General features: G+C 36.4%; 2 protein-coding genes across 5 annotated transcripts in view; one reads left to right on the top strand and one right to left on the bottom strand.

The window, feature by feature from the left end:
• Nucleotides 1-14,066, bottom strand: part of LOC106879834 (DNA repair protein XRCC3) — a 198,497-nt gene that overhangs the window by 27,789 nt on the left and 156,642 nt on the right. The gene's annotated exons all lie outside the window — the stretch shown is intronic.
• LOC128249080 (histone-lysine N-methyltransferase SETMAR-like) overlaps nt 1-14,066 on the top strand; it is a 172,703-nt gene that overhangs the window by 133,651 nt on the left and 24,986 nt on the right. For 2 of the 4 annotated variants that reach the window (XR_016243664.1, XR_016243663.1), the window contains exon 3: nt 3,290-3,421. The exons of the other annotated variants lie outside the window; for them this stretch is intronic. The gene's annotated coding sequence lies outside the window, so the exon portion shown is untranslated. Of the gene's footprint in view, nt 1-3,289; nt 3,422-14,066 lie in introns of those variants that run through there. 4 annotated transcript variants of the gene reach the window in all.

Here is a 14,066-nt window from a genome sequence, read left to right as displayed (position 1 = left end):
TTTATCCCTGGCAGGATGGCTGAATGAGTGCTATGCCTTGCTAAAGAGCAGCCTGTAACTATGCAAGGCATGGTTGTCATTCCATAAGTTATTTTCAAAATACCCACATGGTTTAGATAATATGGTTATAATTTTATCAATATATCTAGTTTAAATAATATGATTATAATTCTATCATCATAAATATTTCCAAGATCCTTTGTGTCTTACTGCAAAGTGTGCAAACAATACACCATTACAACCATCACTTTATATTGAAAATGGGACTGTGAAGATCTTGAAATGTTAATAGACTAATGGATTTGGGAATATTGTTCCGAATTAAACATAAAGAAGAGAAAATGAACATCTGTAATATGAAAAAAAAATCAAACTAAAACATAGTCATGTCTTTAATATAGCATTACATACACACACACACACCATTTAATATGTAAATAGCAATCAATACACTATGCTATAAAACACATCCGTTGTCACTAACAAGAAAATCCAGCATCACATCATCAGTATCCTCAAATCCACATTTAGCACAAACACACATATACAAATATATACTATAAATGCTGTGCATACATACACAACCTTCTGCATGAGCTGAGTTTCTATTGCATCTGTGCATTTCAAAGAGTCATTAACATTCTGTTAATTTTTTTGTTGTTGATGTTGTTGTCACTGTCTTTTTATTTACATCTCATTATTCAGTGTGCAACGAGCTGAAATTATGCATTAGTAAGTTGCACAGTAACATACACTATGAGAGAGAGAGAGAGAGAGAGAGAGAGAGAGAGAGAGAGAGAGAGAGAGAGAGAGGAGAGAGAGAGAGAAAGAGAGAGAGAGAGAGAGAGAGAGAGAAAGAGAGAGAGAGAGAGAGAGAGAGAGAGAGAGAGAGAGAGAGAGAGAATGAGTGTGTGTAAGTGTGTGTCTATATGTATATATCAATATACATACAATAATTTGTTACATTCATTAATATTTACAATGAAACTTATTATGTATATGTATGCACTTGTATATTTTCACACAAACATGCATATGCATGTATATAAATGCATGCACATGTATGTCATATGCGTGTGCATGTCTATGAATGTATGTATGTATAAATACACATTTGAACACACATAGATACATATATCTGTATCAGATAAGTATTAGATTTTCCTTTTGAGTGTGTGCATATGAATATGTGTGTGTGTGTGTGTGAGAGAGAGAGAGAGACAGACAGACAGACAGAGGCAGAGAGAATGATAGAGACCTTTCTCACCTATCCCCACAAAGACATTCCTCGGATGACTGCATTTTAAACCTTGATGAGGATATCAACATCAAAGTCAACTACAACAACTGTCACAACCACATCAATAATTTCTTTAAATAGCAAATGGAACGAATAGGAAATCAATATTTCACAATGATAAAAAAGACTAGAGATAAGATAGAAAACAAGGGTAAAACAGAACCGTATAGGGTACACTTAGATAAGACAGAACAGGTAGAAAGGAACAAGTTAGGTTGGGAAACAATAGTGGGCAGAACATTGATGTGGTTGGGTAGGGATTAGAGAAAGCGTAATGAAATAGTGTGCAATGGGTCTCAGCACAATGGGGGTAGGAGGAAGGGTAGGGGTAGAGCAGTACTTGAGTTGCTTGTAAATTGTTGCAGCAGTCCTCACCTGCTGCACACCTTGACTTGACTCACTTTTACCAGATGTCTTAGAATGATAACAAACTCTAGTGGAGCTAGTAAAGTAGGAGAGAGAGAGAGAGAGAACACAGGAAAGATAAATGTCAATAAACTCTAGGGTGGCTGGGGGTAAAAGGAATATAGAGAAGTGAGGATAAAGGTGTGTGTGTGTGTATGAGAGAGAGAGAGAGAGAGAGAGAGAGAGAGTGAGAGAGAGAAAGAGAAAAAGAAAGAGAGAGGAAGATAGGGACAGAGAGAAAGAAACACACACAAACATACATAAAAGCAGAGAAAATAAAGGCTGGATGAATGAAATAAATAGTGTAGCCATCAACTAGCTGTGAAGTAGGTAGTTTAAATACTGTCAGGAGCCCTATGTCTTAAGTCAATGACATTTAACCATTAAATAGCCCAATCCATCTAGATTCTTTTGTTACTTACTCAGAGAAGGAAGAGCAGTATTTATGGCTGTTTCAAGGAACAAGGACCAGGCTTGAATGCTTGTTACAAGGTGGATCCCACTAAAGGCACTCACAGGCCAAGTGTTGGTGTTAAATTGGGTAACAAATTATGTCAACCATTGAAGTATAGAAATAGTCCCTCTAACAGACTTTCACCAAGTTTCTATTGAGTCTAATTTCATTCAGAGATACATAGGCAATGCACAGTTGGAGCAACTTAGTGTTCCTGCATTACGCTGTTGTGCTAAATTGAAACTGCCATTAGGAAAGAAAGAAATAAAATAAGCAAAAAGGCACAGTAATGGCCATGTGGTAAGAAGTTTGCTTGTGGTAAGAAGAAAGAAACAGTATGGAAGACACATATGGAAGGTATAGTGACAGGCACCTTCGTCTCTGCCCAGGGGTTGGTCAACTTTTTTAGTTACCACTTTGGTAGTAAGATCAGGCTGGAGAGGAGGTGTCTGTCACGAGATATGTTTGTGAAAAGATGGAAGTCTGTGGTGTGCAAGCTGGGTATGAGTGGCACCAGGTAGGTGGGGCTGGGTTGAAAAGTAAAGGTTCTACTCAGATGGCTGGGTGCCTTGCCTTTGTTCAGTTGATCGGATCAACTGGAACTCTTGACGCTGTAAGCGTCGGAGTGCCAACAGCAACAACAATGGTAGAAAGCATACAAGTAGTAACAGAGTTCCAGAGAGGTGATATTGCGAGAAGAAGGATTGGGTATACTGGCTAAATGCAGGGCCTGGGGTGTTGGACACAATGTCGTGAGTGATAAGGGAAAAACAAATGAGTCTGGTGAGCATAAGTATGTCACAAGACCATCCAATAGTGAGGAGCAGAGGTCATTGTAGTTGTAGTGAAAAAAACAAAGACAGGAGACAATTCTTTTTTATGTAGTCTAGTGTGTCTGAATGTGTACTAGCAAAACCATCTCAATTCAGGAACAGTATTCCAGTGTATATGTATGTGTGTATGTTTGTGTGTGCATGTATGTCATATGAATTTGTGTAGGCGGTTAGTATCTGCAAAGAAGATGTCCATAAATTAATTTATGATTTATATCAATTCACTTTGTATGATCCAATATTCTCAGGTTTGACCAAACCCTTTTTCTAAGCCTTTTCAATCTATTTCTATTACAGTTAACTTCAAACTCATCATTGAATTCCATCTGCTTCTCTATATATGCAAGTATGCTTTAATAACCTTGCCATTCAAATCAATATGCATAATATAATACTGTTATGCATACTTAACATACACACACACACACACACACACACACATCAAAGAAGTTATTTTCTTCTGTATATTTTTAATCTTCAAGTGGCATAGTAAAAGTTTTTACTATTTGGCAGAGAAAAGAAACTTTTTGTGCTCCCTACAATCTTAATTAACAGCTATAACATACCAGATGAAATTTTGTGTTTTCACATCTGTCCAGGAAAGTGGGTCCTCCACTCTTATGCAACACTTCTTTGATGCCCAGTCATTTTCTAAAATTACTGGTACTCAATCTCTCTCTCTCTTTCTCAAATTCATATTGCACATCAAACAGATTATACACAAATTGTTTGTCTTGAATTGTTGGATATCCTGAAACTCCTAACAAATTTTGCTACAGTTTAATTATCATAAATTGTAAATTAAAATAATTTCAATGGGACAAAGATTTAAATATAAAAAAAGACTGACCAATCACTGAGGATATATTACATGAACAAAGCAAAGATAAAAGGGTGATAATATGAGCTATGAAATGAAGTGAATATACAGATTGTATGAGTATTGAAGAAGGTAGAAGTGGGTACAGAATAAAACATTTTTTTTAAATGGCTATGGGAAGGAAGGTGAAGAAAATGATGGGGTGAGAATTTTAAAATAGGTGAATACGGGGAAGTAAGGAATGTGAACATAGAGGTGGGATTATGAAATGCAGTAATTTAGAAAAGTATAGGTTTTGAAAGAGTTGAACATTGAATGATGTGAATATGAAAAGTAGCAAAGTTAGGAGATCTGACTATCACATTGCCAACTGCTTGCTACTCATAGCAGATAGCTATGGCAAATGGCTACAACTATTGATTTCTCTCTCTTTCTCTATCTGTCTATCTGTCTGTCTCTTTTACTCTTTTATTTGTTTCAGTCATTTGACTGTAGCCATGCTGGAGTACTGCCTTTAGTCAAACAAATTGACCCCAGGACTTATTCTTTGTAAGCCTAGTACTTATTCTATTGGTCTCTTTTGCCGAACTGCTAAGTTACGGGATGTTAACACATCAATATTGGTTGTCAAGCGATGGTGGGAGGACAAACACACACACACACACATAATGAGCTTCTTTTAGTTTCTGTCTACCAAATCCACTCACAAGGCTTTGATTGACCTGAGGCTAAAGTAGAAGACACTTGCCCAAGGTGCCATGCAGTGAAACTGAACCTGGAACCATGTGGTTTGTAAGCAAGCTATTTACCACACAGCCACTCCTGTGGCTGTCTATGTATCTTTCTCCAATCATCTCACATTATTACAAGCAGTTTCAGTTGACACGTTAAATGAGAAAGGTAAAAATCCATTCCAGTGTATTGGCAAAAGAATTGGTTCTGATTGCTTTTACTTTTTAGGAGTAATAGTTAACGTCAAATCAAATGGATCAAGTGTAGAAAATAATGCTAGGAAGTTATGCTGAGAATACAACACATACATAGAAATTATATATTATATATAAATACAATGTTATTTTGCTACTTTTTCCATCTGTAATGTATAGATTTAAATGGTGGAATAATTATAAATGGAAAGTGATAATGGTTTAAATGGTGGAATAATTATAATTGAAAGTGATATTAACAGCACTTCATATGTTGTATAAAACATCATAAGTGTTAATACCATAAAGTTGTAAGGACAGATTCAAATTAACAAGACAAAGAGAGAGAGTATGGTGTTTTTTTAAGTATTTGCATTAATAAAAGCAAGATACACAAGTACATTCATAGAAATACGTTCATCCGGTAGTGTATTTATAGAAAATGTGCTATACAGGGTGTTTGTGAAATACAGTTCCTTTTATAGGTTCTGACAGAACTGATTTTCCGACTTGAGTATTAAGTCAGTTATGCATCCAGAATGACTATCCACGCTATGAGTCTAGCTGAATCTAAGATTCCTTTCTGACGTAAAGATTTTGTTAATGCAACAAAGATTCAAGGATGCGTGTTATTTAGTAAAATCAACAGAAAGAATAGTGAAATTGCTGTGGAGAGTGGAAAATCCAATGTTGGCTGAATCAGTTGCATACAGTTTCTCAAATACACAGGATGTAAAACTCTACTGTCTCTTTTATTTCCCTCCTGTCAACCCTGAACAAGGACTCTGCCTGAAACATTGGGTTTCCCACTCCCAATGGGAATTTCACTGTACTCTTCTTCTTGATTTTTACTTCTATCTGCCCCACCACACAGAGGATAAGCTTCCATGCAATTTGCATCAATCAAATTTCACTCACATGGCATTGATTGACATGGGGTTATGGTGGCCACATGATTTCAAAATGAAGCATGTGATTGCTCAGTGAGCTTCTTAAATCACAAGGCTATGAACATGGAGAGTAATAAATAAGAAAGGCATTAATTATAGAGAAGTATGGTAACTGGCAAATATAGAAATGTTCATGAAAAAGCTGATGAATAGTGGAGTAGTTTGGAAGAAAACCAAAAGAAAGTTCATAAGTCCTTGGGTTATCTGACCTCAGTTTATAGTAGTAATGGTCATTGACAGAAGCAGTGATTGTGGAAGAGAGGGTGTTGGGAGTAGTGGTGATAATGATAGTGGTGTTATGGATAAGGTTATTTGCTGTTGAGCCCCAGGTCAGCTATGATACAGCATGGACATATATGATTAAAGACATTTCAACCATGTCCATCCAATGTTTTGTGGGGTGCTACTTTAGTATGTGGTCTTCTGCAGTATCAGTAGTCAATGTTGTGAAATAACCTGATCTGAGTTAGGGTTTAAGACAAGGGTTAGGGCTTAGGGTTCAATTTAGGTTTAGGGTTAGGGATTAAGTTTAGGTTTAAGGTTTGGGGTTTGTGTCAGGAATTTGTGCTTGGGGTAGGGGTTAAGGATTAGGGTTATGGTACATGCTAAACTTTAAAGGGCCAGGTAGACTGCAAGCTAAAATGTAAATGGTCAAGTAGACTGCACACTAGAGTGTACTTTTTTGTTACATTGTTCAATGAAAACTTCTTTACTTAAGAGAATAGTGTGTGATTTAAGGGAGATTTGGCTGCTTTTCTAGAAATCTGAACAAACTGCACAGAGGTTCCCTCATCAAGTGAGTAGGATGAGTAGTGATGGTGGTGGTAACATTATAACAATGTGCAATTAGGAAGAATTAAGGGCAGTTAGAAAATAAAACACCAGCCTCACCACAGAGCAGTAAACTTTTATCAATCTAATTTCATTAAAGCATTTTAATTGCATTCTTTCATAACTATTATTTCCTCTCTATTTTCATTTTTTTTCTCGTTTTCCTTTCTATTTATAAAAAAAAGTTGGCCCAATCTGTGTAATAGGATAAAAAAGGGTTACCTTGTTCACCCAACACCATCAACACCAATTTAATAGAATCACCCCTGCTGTCAACATCACCAGTGCCACTGTGTAGTTAAGGTCAGATCTTTAAAAAAATATGGAAGGGCAGCAATTAGCACTCCACCATCACTCTATATATATCCACCCACCACAGGAGATAAATGACTCAGTTTAACCTCAAAAGGGCACAGAAGACAACCACGGTGACATAAAAAAACAAAAATTAGAAGTCACAGCAGGCAGAAAAGAACTAAAATAATAGAAAGAGAGAAAGGAAGAAAAGAACAGGAAAAAAACATATAAAATATGATAAAAGAAAAGGATGGGAAAAGAAACGAAAGAAAAGGAAGAAGAAAAAGAAAGATAAAAAGAAAATGGAAAAAAGACGGAGAGAAGAAAAAGAAAAAAATTTGAGCAGAAAAGTGAAAGGAGAGAAAGTGAAGATAAAAAGTGAAATAAATGAATAAAAAAAAAATATTAAAAAACAAAGAAAACAGTGAAAATGAAAAAAAAAAAATAAATAATTGTTCTTTATTCATGTCATAAATTAACAACAGATGCCAGCCAAGACTAATTTTAAGTTGACTGCACTATTAACTTCATCCTTTTCCTCGTGTGTGTGCGTGCATGTGTGTGTGTGTGTGTGTGTGTGTGTGTGTGTTGTGTGTGTGTGTGTGCGCACAATAAATTTAATATTTGTAGCTGATGAAGTGAAAGAAGGCAGAAACATGTCATTCACAACTTGATGTGTTTTCATACATTATTTAGGAGGGGAATTGTCTCTCGGAACTGCTTCCACAGCAAGCAGAAGCTCTTCCTATGTCCAAGTATGCTCAAGTATGTTTAATATGACTTTACACAAATCATCATGGTCATTTAACGACCATTTTTCCATGTTTGCATGGGTCAGGCAGAATTCATTGAAGTGAATTTTCTATGGCCAGATGCCCTTCCTGTCATTAACTTTTGCCTGTTTCCAAGTGAGGTAATATTTCTCCACAAATAGAATGTTTTCAGGGAAGGTTGTAAATGAAGGACACTGCTTGCATAATGGTGACGTTCATGTGTGTCTGTTGTGTGTACGTGTGTTTACACACACACACACATGGCTGTGCAGTTCAGAACTTCATACCAGAGATACTGTGTGGCATCTTGAGCAAATGTCTTTTACTATTTTATGACTTTGGAAGGACCTTTGATCTCATTATATATTGTTATGCCACATGCAACCTTCTGATACTATCAACAGGCTCTAATACAACAATCTGTTGTCTGATGGCTCAGACGACCATGTGGGCAACACTCAGCAAACCAACTTGCTTAGAACAGAAGAAGCAGTAGTCAAAGAAGTCAGAAGAGCTATGAATAACAACGCAAAACCATTGAGTATAATCAAAATTACCGAACTTTTAATTAAGAGGCAAATAAAGCATTTACGCAACAAATGGACAGTTTCTTTAGAGAGTTCTTTTTTTTCAAAAGAGTTCTTTCATTTACCTCTGAAATCTTCTGCATTCGTTATGTTGTGTAGCTCACTTTGATTGCTGAAACCAAATTCAATCTCATAGTTCTATATCGTCTTCCAACAGACTCCAAACCATCTCTTGACACTCTCTCCATTCAGCTTGGCATGCTGCCTTCACTTAAAAAAGTCACATACACCAAAATCACACAGCCTTCGTTTACAAAACCAGAGAGCGGTGTTCTAATTCGTGTTGTGTGAATGAGAAATTATCTATGTATAATTTTTCCCATTTGTAACACTATACATGCACACACACACATTTACTAAACATTTCATATACATACTGAAATGTTCATAGGCTGACTATGAAGAAGTGATGCTAGAGCTGTGAAATCTTGCATGCATTAATTTCAACTTTCCTTAATAACTGCATTGTGTCTTTCCAGATAAACTGACATCTGACTGTTCAAAGAAGACTTCAAAAGTAACTAGTAATGACTCCTCTTGAAAATGGACAAAATTTGGCATCGTGGTGTTATCAAGTACTTGCAGAAAAAGGATTTAGCTCCCAAGGACATTCATTCAAACTGACATGGTTGCTACATTGGGTGATAAGGATCTAGCTTTATCAAAAGTGTAAAAGAGAGAAGCTGAATTTATGAGGGGAATGGAGAGTCTTGAAGGTGGCTCAAGCTCTGAACATCCTACAACTGCCACTACCAGGGAAAACGTTGATTGCATTTACCACATGTGATGGATGACAGGCAATTGACTATATGTATCAAATAGCCAATGTTACTAGCACATCCTGTGAGCGAGTTGAGAAAATTCTGCACAATGAACTTGGTATGTCAAAGGTTTCTACTCAGTGGGTGTCATGTCTTCTGACATCTGATCAAAAGTGCACCAGGCTGATCACAACATGGGAAAATCTGACAATGTTTCAGGCAGATCCAGCTGATTTCCTTGAATGTTTCCTAACCCAGGATGAGTGTTGGCTTCATCACTTTGAGCCAGAGAAAAGAGACAATTCATGCAATGGAAACACCCTTCCTCACCTGCTTCAAAGAAGGCTGAAGTCGTTTCATCTGCAGGAAAGGTGATGACCTCAGGTTTTTGAGATGCTAAAGGCATTGTGTTTATTGACTATTTTCAAAAGAGCCACAAATTAATGGAGAGTACCATGCCAACTTGCTGAGGCAGTTACAAAAAGCTATCAAAACCAAATGCCCAGGAAAACTGACAAATGGGGTCTTGTTTCACCAGGACAATGCTCCAGCACACAAGTCTTTCATTTTGATGGCTGCTGTGTGTGACTGTGGCTTTGAACTGGTTGTTCATCCTATATATTCTGATTTGGCCCCATCTGACTATCATCTGTTCCCTAAAATGAAAAAACACTTGGATGGGAACCAACTCACAGTGAAGATGGTATCATATCTGCTGTTGATGAGTTTTTCGATTAACAGGACGAAAGCTTCTACACCAATGGGATCCAGGCATTGCAACACTGATGGAAGAAGCGAGTGGACTGCAAAGGAATGTGTTGAAAAATAAACTTCATTTGGTCACATTCCATGAAAGTATCTTGGTTATTCCATGAACTTTTTAGCTAACCCTTATATGTACATATGTGTGCGCGTGCATGTGTGTGTGTGGGGGGGGGGTGTAAATATATAGGTTGCTGATATTGGATAGGTAAAAAATTATTTATAAATTATATATAATTATGTTATATATAAAGTAATTTTATACAAATAAAAACATCAGCCCAATATCATCATCATCAGCAGCTGCAAAATTCAGTCATACATAATGCATTCCAACTAACTTTTGCAGTCACATATGATAGTAGAGTGGATATCAAGTAACTAATATGAAATGCCCTCTCCTTTTCTCTCATCTTCTCCTTTTGTATGAATGTGCATGTGTGTCTGTGTGTGTGTGTGTGTGTGTGTGTGTGTGTGTGTGTGTATGAGTGTGTGCATGTTTTGTATTTTTATACATATTTGCATATATATTCATATATATATATGTACATAACAGAGAGAGAGAGAGAGAGAGAGAGAGAGAGAGAGAGAGAGAGAGAGAGAGAGAGAGAGAGAGCGCCACCTATTCATAATGTACGCACATTCATATTTGCATTCTTTGCACATACCTACACTTTCATATTTGCATGAGCTATGCGAATGTGTGTGTGTGTGTGTGTGTGTGTCTGTGTGTGTGTGAATATGCAAATCAATGAAAGTAAAATTAAAAAGCAGATAAGAATCAAAACCTATTTAAAAATCTGACACCTCCTTAAGATAAATAGATGTAGCATAAAACTCAAACATTAAATAACTAGAAAAATATACAAAAAATTCTAACAGAAAGGTAAAAATCAATATTATTATAAGTGAAATAATCTTTATATTTTAATTTCAGCCATCATTATCAATCCCATGCTGGAGCACTACATTTATTTGTATGTGTGTACGTGTGTGTGTGTGCATGCGCACGCATATGTATGTATATATGTGTACATGTATATATGTGTACATGTATATATATATATATATATATATATATATATATATATATATATATGGATATATATATATCATCATCATCATCATTGTCGATTAACGTCCGCTTTCCATGCTAGCATGGGTTGGACGATTTGACTGAGGACTGGTGAAACCAGATGGCTACACCAGGCTCCAATCTGATTTGGCAGAGTTTCTACAGCTGGATGCCATTCCTAACGCCAACCACTCAGAGAGTGTAGAGGGTGCTTTTACGTGCCACCGGCACGAAGGCCAGTCAGGCGGTACTGGCAACGGCCACGCTCAAAATGGTGTATTTTATGTGCCACCCGCACAAGAGCCAGTCCAGGGGCACTGGCAACGATCTCGCTCGAAAATCCTTACACATGTCACGGGCACAAGTGCCAGAAAGGCGATGCTGGGTACAGGTGCCATCCCAATTTCGCTTTCGCTTGCCCCCAATAAGTCTTCGCAAGCTGAATTTCATGTCTAATAAAGGAGACGACGTTGGCATGGGTGCCAGTCGTTGAATTTAGTTAAAATGGTGTATTTTATGTGCCACCCGCACAAAAGCCAGTCCAGGGGCACTGGCAACGATCTCGCTCGAAAATCCTTACACATGTCACGGGCACAAGTGCCAGAAAGGCGATGCTGGGCACAGGTGCCATCCCGATTTCGCTTTCGCTTGCCCCCAATAAGTCTTCGCAAGCTGAGTTTCATGTCCAATGAAGGAGACGATGTTGGCATGGGTGCCAGTCGAATTTAGTTCGATTTCGATTTCGATTTCACTTGCCTCAAAAAGTCTTCGTAAGCGGAGTTTAGTGTCCAATGAAAGAAAGGTACGCATAAGTGGGCTGGCTACACCCCTGGCAGAGATCTTGGATTTAGGTCCCGGCTTGGCTTGCCGGGTCTTCTCACACACAGCATATTTCCAAAGGTCTCGGTCAGAAGTCATCACCTCGGTGAGGCCCAATGTTCGAAGGTCTTGCCTCACCACCTCAGCCCAGATCTTCCTGGGCCTACCTCTTCCACGGGTTCCCTCAACTGTTAGGGTGTGGCACTTTTTCACACAGCTATCCTCATCCATTCTTGCCACATGTCCATACCAGCGCAATCGTCTCTCTTGCACACCACAACTGATGCTTCTTACGTTCAGCTTTTCTCTCAAGATACTTACACTCTGTCGGGTATATGTATGTTTATATATATATATATATATATATATATATATATATACACACATACATACACAATTAAGATTCACTTGAATTAGGTACTTAAAGTGAGGCACCATGTTAGGTCTGAGTAACATGCATACTCAACAATATTAAATGAATATCAGACTTGGTGCACAAGTGCCGGCCACATGATATTCTTACAGTGTATGCAGATAATAAGACCCAGCTGAGTGAAGAAATCTGCTCTTAGCTATTCAGACATGTACTTTATATTAAAAATACTGTCTATAATATTTACGAAGTGTAGATTTCAGGATAGGTGAATAAAATAAAATAAATATATAGATATCATCAGTAAACAAGTCCTTTTATTACATAAATTTACAATTGTTTTGTTTGAATTCAATCTTATGAATATTGCTGTATTATGCAATAATATATTCAACTATCTATTCATGGATACAGAAAAGTAGTGGAGGAAAAGATGGTAGACTGACAGGGAATGAGGACTTTAGAAATGATAGCTGAAGGACTTCGTATATGATAAGTGTACAGAAGTAGTTAGCAGTAAGAGCAACCATGAAATGAAGTTGATAAACTGCTCAGATGGATCATAAACATACTTGATAGTTTGTCACATCAATAATATGATTAGTACAATAATTGATTATAAAGTAAGGAAGAGAAAAACAGAATTTAGGAAGCTGTTGATTGTTAGGCATGAAGCATACCTGAGTGCATAAGAAGTATGGTAGTGAAACATAAGCATTGAATATAGATGCTTTACCAAGGATAACAGAAGCTGAAGAGAAGTTTAATGATCATTTGTATGAAATGTAGAGCACAAGTGAACTGAGGGAATGAAAAAAGTAAAGTATTGAAGACAAAAAAGTGAGGTGTGCAAGAGAGAAGAAGACCCTTGTACAAGCATATAAAATGTATGTGAAATAAAGAAAATGCCAATGAAAAATAAATTGAAGAAATGTAGAAAATGATCAGGTCAGATCTCAGAATGTTAGGTCTTACAGACTAGATGACAAAAGTTTAACAGAATTGATTATATACTATGCAGCAGACTTGTCCAACCTCTAGCAAAATGTAAAAATGTAAAATGGACATTAAAATATTATTTAGGATCATAACATACTTGTACATACATATGTGCATCATTATAATCTTAGTGATCCTACATTATTTTGCTTTATGAGGTAAAACTTTCTCAGATCAAAAGATATCAGTTCTTTCAATGCTTTAAACATAAAGTCTATCCCTTGGGAAGAATGAATCTCCAGTATAATAGTTGGTAAACATAGAGGAAAGAAATGATGGTACAAAGAAAAGACAAAATTAGAAAGAAAAAAAAAAGGAGGAAATATCAGTAGTAAATATTTATATCCAATAAGAGATACAGATAAAGAACTCTCATAGCAGTGAGGACTGCTGGACTACTGGAAGCAGAGATTAAGTTAAGAATGAAGGAGTAATGTAATAGCTAAGACTACAAGAGATAAACTACAGGCTTTGATGTGATTTAATAAAAACTAAAACAAGAAAAGAAGAAAACTATACAGAAAGGTCAGGCAGAGAGCTAGATTTCAGATATATCTAGCAAAGAGAGTTGAAGAAAGAAGGTTAGTTAATTTCCTATACCAATTATAAGAGGATAGAGTATATCACACACAAAAAAAAACCAGGTTAGCTTGAAAAGGGATGACATAAAAGTTGTTCTTGATGAGGACTGGACAAATAAATAAATAAAACAAGAAAACCAATGGATAGTAATGACCATAGAAATGATGCTGAACAATGAGTATTATTTAAGATCAGGAAAAGTTATCTTACAGAGGTTAGCTTAATCATTTTGTTTCAACTTATGATTAAAATCTTTACTGCTCCACAAACCTATTATTTATCCTCAATAGATGATTTATGATTTCAATTTTGTTTCTATACACAGTTTTCACAGATAATCTATTTTCTTTGTTGAAATATTTTGTCAAAATATTTGCTAATTCATAATTTTTGCCATTTATTCTGCTATCTTTGTTCAAACATATAGTTGAAGTGTTTGCTGTTTACAACTTACTTTGAAAATTGAAGAAAACTAACCAATATAAAGTAGTATTTTTAACAAGCAAGCTGGAGGCTAGA

Source organism: Octopus bimaculoides, chromosome 11 (genome assembly GCF_046866305.1).
Source record: "Octopus bimaculoides isolate indiv1 chromosome 11, ASM4686630v1, whole genome shotgun sequence".
NCBI classification, from domain to species: Eukaryota; Metazoa; Mollusca; class Cephalopoda; order Octopoda; family Octopodidae; genus Octopus; species Octopus bimaculoides.
Note: the sequence above shows the minus strand (reverse complement) of the source record. Positions and strands in the feature narration are given on the sequence as shown.